We start from the raw sequence: 5,214 nt of genomic DNA, 5'->3' as shown, positions 1-5,214 counted from the left end.
CGCCGCGGGAGGTGCTCAGGTGATGAGGTGCGGAGAGGCGACCAGAACGAGGAAGGAAAAGGGATGGTGGAAAGAGGGATGGCCACAACAAACTATCATGGATGGATCAGTAACCCACGCCGCGCGCTTCATCGGATCAGCAGAGAGGTTGAGGAGCCATGGGGAACTTCTAGCGATCCCACGCGAACATAACCAAGGAGAAAAGCAAGAATAAATCTCAGGAAAAGATGAGAGCGGAGGAGGAGATGGTGGGCGATCCCGGCGGAGTCGCCATCGTCGTCGACACAACCGAAGAAGAGGAATTGGAAGAAGTTGGGAAGAAGATGGTGGTGCTGCAATGGCTGGACCGTGGACCTGGTGGTGCCCGAGGCGGAGGCAAGCCAGTGCGGCGTCCAATTAGAGCACATCATCATCAGGTATGAGTACGGCACCTATGCCCCGGACGGCGGAAGCAGGAGCAGCGGCTAGCGCTACCCCCGCGTCCACCTTCGTGTCGACTCTGCTGCCCTCTCCCTGATCCTCCACTGCTCCAGGAATACCCACGCCGACCCTGGATGGGCCGCCGCCGGCCCGGCCTGGACCACGCCATGGTCCTTGACCTCCAAGGATCTCGGCAATGAGGGCATGCTTGACCACGCGTGCAACACCGTCGCCTCCATGGTGGACGGGAAGTCGCCCGATGAGATCCGTGCCATGTTCGGCATCAGGCAGGCCTGCGGCTCCGCTACTCGACCGGACCCAAAGGTAGAGAAAGCGTTGCTGGCTCTCCACTTCGTCCGCTACAACGGCGATGGCGTATCCGCGTACGACTCCAAGCTCCGTCGGTTCGTGGCCACCCGTTACTGTCGCAACTCACACCGGCATCGCAGGAAAACAGTGTAAGTCCTCCCCACACAAACTAAATAGGGAGGAGAACAAGTAGGCGACGTGACGGGTGATTGTGACTGCAACGGTGTCGCAGGTGAGTCCCGCCAGCCCCTGAATCCTTCTTCCTCTCTTCTCCTTCTCCATGCCGAAGACCTGTACACCCACCTGCAGTAACTCCTCTATTCTTCGCATGTTCAGTTGCTCCTTTACTCACGACTCTTTCTTTGTGTTTTTCTTTGTATGTCAACTAAGTACAGTAGGTGTACTGAGTACTGTTCTATCCTTTTACTGTTTTCTTCAGCAATTTTTTATTCTATATGCTTCATTAGTAAATGCCCTAATATTTCTTGTCTAGCCAGCATGTATTTCGTACTACAGTGAGTTGATATGAAATCCTGCAATATTTTGTAATGATCATCTAATTTTGAGTGGCATTTACTTGCAGGTTTTTTAAAGGAACTTTTGGCAAGAAATACACAACCGTGTCATTCAGTGCTGGACCTCTGTTATTGGCAAGAAATACACTAATGTGTAGCTCACTGCTGAGGTAACATCAAATTCGTCTAATACTTGTTCTCGCATGTACAAGTAAAATGCTCTTTCAGAATTCAGTTATTAGTGTCAGTTGATATTCTTCAGTTTAACAAACTATGATTGATTGCTCTTCATGCCTATCTGAAGAAGTTTAGAACCATATGTAATCTGAACATTGGCAAGTCCGCTTACATAAATTCTTCTATTTTTCCATTGCGACGAGAGAAAAAATATATACATGCAGTGCCAATGGAGAACTTGGACCAATTGATAATATACCCATCTTGGGCACTATACATCTATTTCATATCAATGTTTGCTACTGACGTTGTGATTGTTAATGTTTTATACTCCACATTTTTTTCTTCTTCAGACAAATCGAGAACCATCTATCATATTATTCACCTTCTTGCAAATTTCAGTTATTTCTTTTAGAAAAGCTACTTTCTGTCTTTAAGTGCCGGTAAATCTAATTGAATTTTTTAAATACATTTACGTCTTTCTAACACCGCGATGTTTTTTTAAGCGATCCGATATATGACATTTCTTGGCCGTTCATATTTCAAACTCCAGTTTTTAACTTCATATTGAACCAATTATTGTAAGTCAAAGCTAAAAGTGCATATTGATATATTTGATTCCCAAATTAGGTTTCTCACCGCCGTAAGCTCATAATCTATGCACGTGAATTCTCATATAGGGTTCTAATATTTGTGAAGACGTGCGTTGCACGTGCACACTTACTATGTAACATAGGAGGTGAGGGGGTGGCGCACTCTATATAAGCCACCTCCCACCACTAGACTAAGGGGGTCCTTTCTTCCACCTCTCTCTCTCTCTCTCTAGTCTACGGACTTAGCTCAGGCATGGGGATCCGTTCCTCTCTCTCACACACACATTGTAATCCCCGGATACATACTAAGATAAAACAAAGCCTCTCCGGAGCACGAGACGTAGGGTTGTTATCTCTATCGTGAGAGGCCCGAACTCGCTAAAACCACCGTGTCACCCATATGCATCTCGATAGATCATGCTCCTTTACCCTATCCCCTTTCTATTGTCGGAATCGTTACCACGACAGTTGGCGCCCACCGTGGGGCATGGCGTCTATCGAGCCATGGTGCAAATGGTTTTTTCTTCAATCTTCGGCAGCGGATCAACCACCATCACCAGATAAACTGGCTGCTGGAGTTCTGGTCATCACGCCATTCGTACAAACAAAAGGATCAGGGAGTTGCTCATCTCAACTTGTCCTCTTTACAATCAAAGACTGCAATGATCTAACTACGGTTTGTTCTTTTTCTGTATGCATACGAGCTCATACAAAAGGATGCCTCCCTTTCTTCCGCTTGGCGGCTCGGCTCCCGGATGATGAAGCGTCGTCGTCCGCCCGCCATCTTCTGGCGTACTCATGGGTGACGCCATCGTCGAGTGCGCACACACGCACCGCCGCTAATGCTCGGCCTGGTTCCCCGACCGGTTGAACGCGTCTACCGGTGGTCCGGTCGACCCGGCTCCTCAGTGAAATACAGCAACCAACGCTCGCGCTGGCCTCGCCCTTGGTTGCACCGGCCCGCGACTGGACAACGGCCAGCTGCTCATCCTCCTCATCGCCACCTCTCGGCCGCCATCTGGTTCCGGCCAGACCGGCCATTTCCACCGCAGCAGAGCTCTACTCCGGCCTGCCTCCAGAACTCTCCTTCCATGCTTCAATTTCGACTTAATTAGCACTGACGCCATTTGCATGCAGGTTCTGGACTTGGGGTAACGCCTTCAATGCGTTGGACGTGGGGTCAACTCCTTCCATGCACGAACGGTAATGCCTTTTGCTTAATTAGCGGTAATTAATGCCTCTTACATGCAGATTCTGCATGCATGGTCTGGACGTGAGATACTCCTTCCATGCGTTGGCTAGCCAAGCAATTATGCCTAGTTAACATGGACCAGCCATGCACCAAGTGGACCTCTTCGTCCGCCGCCCGGCTCCAACATGGTATCGCATCGCTGCATCATCTACAGCGCACCTCCATAGCGACGGCTATGGTTCACTCGGACGGGCGAGAGCACTCGGATGAGGCTTAATGATTGCCAGCGGCATCCGCGTTATCATCGTTTCCAACCTCGTCGTTGAGCCACACGCATGACCGTCGTCGCCGTTTACCTCGCCGTCGGCTCCGGCCTCGCGTTCTCGGCTGCTCGCCGGCGACCTCCGCGGTGGCGGCGCAGGCGCGCATCGCTGTTACCTCCGGTGCCAGTCGCCTGCGACGGTCTCTGACTCTCTGTGGTGGAGGCGCGCTGCGGCGGCGACCTTCGAAGCAGCCTCGACCCTCAAGCGACGACCGTGCGGGATTGAGGGAATAAACGTCTGGTAAGTGCGTGCATAACGTATGCCATTTAATGAGTGATAACTGCATGCAGGAAAAAAGGAACGGAAGGACAACTCCCACACGTACGCAGGTAACGCGGCTCCACCGGCAATCATTAAGAGCATACCTAAATAACGTCTTCGTTAAGGTAATCGCCTTATTAACCGGCCAATTGACGGCAGTTACTAACGCCACTTAATTGCTGCGGCCAGAACCAGGCCGTTTCCACAACTTTCACAGATTCCGCGCCAGTTAATTCATGCATGCATGCATGTATGACAAGCCAGCCTTCAACTTCATGGCCGTATTTGCTAGTGCTAACTTGCAGGGTCACCCGATGGATCTTCAATCGGATAGCTGCAAACCAGATTCAATCAGAGTTCAAACCGATGAATCCACGCGGACACAGACTCAAGTTCACTCGGCAACGGACGCAAATTCACTCGGACACCTAGTGCGTCGCCGCTCCGCGGGACGAGTCTACTTCACTCCGACGCATCATGTGTCGCCACTCCGCGGGACGCGTCTACGTCACTCGGACGCCGCGCTCGTCGCCACTGCGCGGCACGCGCCTCTACTTCATCAGGACGCCCCGCGCATCGTCATTCCGGGCCGCGCGTCTACATCATCCGGACGCTCCGCGCGTCGCCACTCTGCGGGACGCGTCTACGTCACTCGGACGCCTCGCTCGTCGCCACTGCACGGCACGCGCCTCTACTTCATCAGGACGCCCCGCGCATCGTCATTCCGGGCCGCGCGTCTACATCATCCGGACGCTCCGCGCGTCGCCACTCTGCGGGACGCGTCTACGTCACTCGGACGCCTCGCTCGTCGCCACTGCGCGGCACGCGCCTCTACTTCATCAGGACGCCCCGCGCATTGTCATTCCGGGCCACGCGTCTACATCATCCGGACGCTCCGCGCGTCGCCACTCTGCGTGACGCGTCTACGTCACTCGGACGCCTCGCTCGTCGTCACTGCGGCACGCGCCTCTACTTCACCAGGACGCCACGCGCCTCGTCACTCCGCGGCACGCATCCACATCATCCGGATGCTTCACGCGTCGCCACTCTACGGGACGCGTCTACGTCACTCGGACGCCCCGCATCGGTTGGTCACCTCATCACCACTCGACCGCTCCGGGCCTCGTCAATCGGTTGGTCACCTCATCACCACTCGGTAACCCCGCGACACAGTTTTTACAATCTCATAAATAATTGTTATTCTTTTTATATGCTCTCAATCCCCCAGTGGGTGACTTAGTTGCGAATCCGTCTCACCTAAGTTTCAAAAAATCCTACCGAGTGGAGAGCAACCCTCCCACTCGGGGGCTTAGCTGCAGTCCAGTACTCGCCTAAGTTTCAAACAAAATCTTACCGACTGGAGAGCAACCCTCCCACTCGGGGGCTTAGCTGCAGTCCAGTACTCGCCTAAGTTTCAAAAAAAT

At 52.6% G+C, this 5,214-nt stretch overlaps 1 pseudogene; it reads left to right on the top strand.

Annotated features, from left to right (window-relative positions):
• The first annotated feature begins 227 nt into the window (after positions 1 to 227).
• The window catches only part of LOC123139787 (wall-associated receptor kinase 2-like), a 51,387-nt pseudogene continuing 46,400 nt past the window's right edge, over positions 228 to 5,214 (top strand).

The sequence above is a fragment of the Triticum aestivum genome, chromosome 6B (genome assembly GCF_018294505.1).
Source record: "Triticum aestivum cultivar Chinese Spring chromosome 6B, IWGSC CS RefSeq v2.1, whole genome shotgun sequence".
Taxonomy (NCBI): domain Eukaryota; kingdom Viridiplantae; phylum Streptophyta; class Magnoliopsida; order Poales; family Poaceae; genus Triticum; species Triticum aestivum.
Note: the sequence above shows the minus strand (reverse complement) of the source record. Positions and strands in the feature narration are given on the sequence as shown.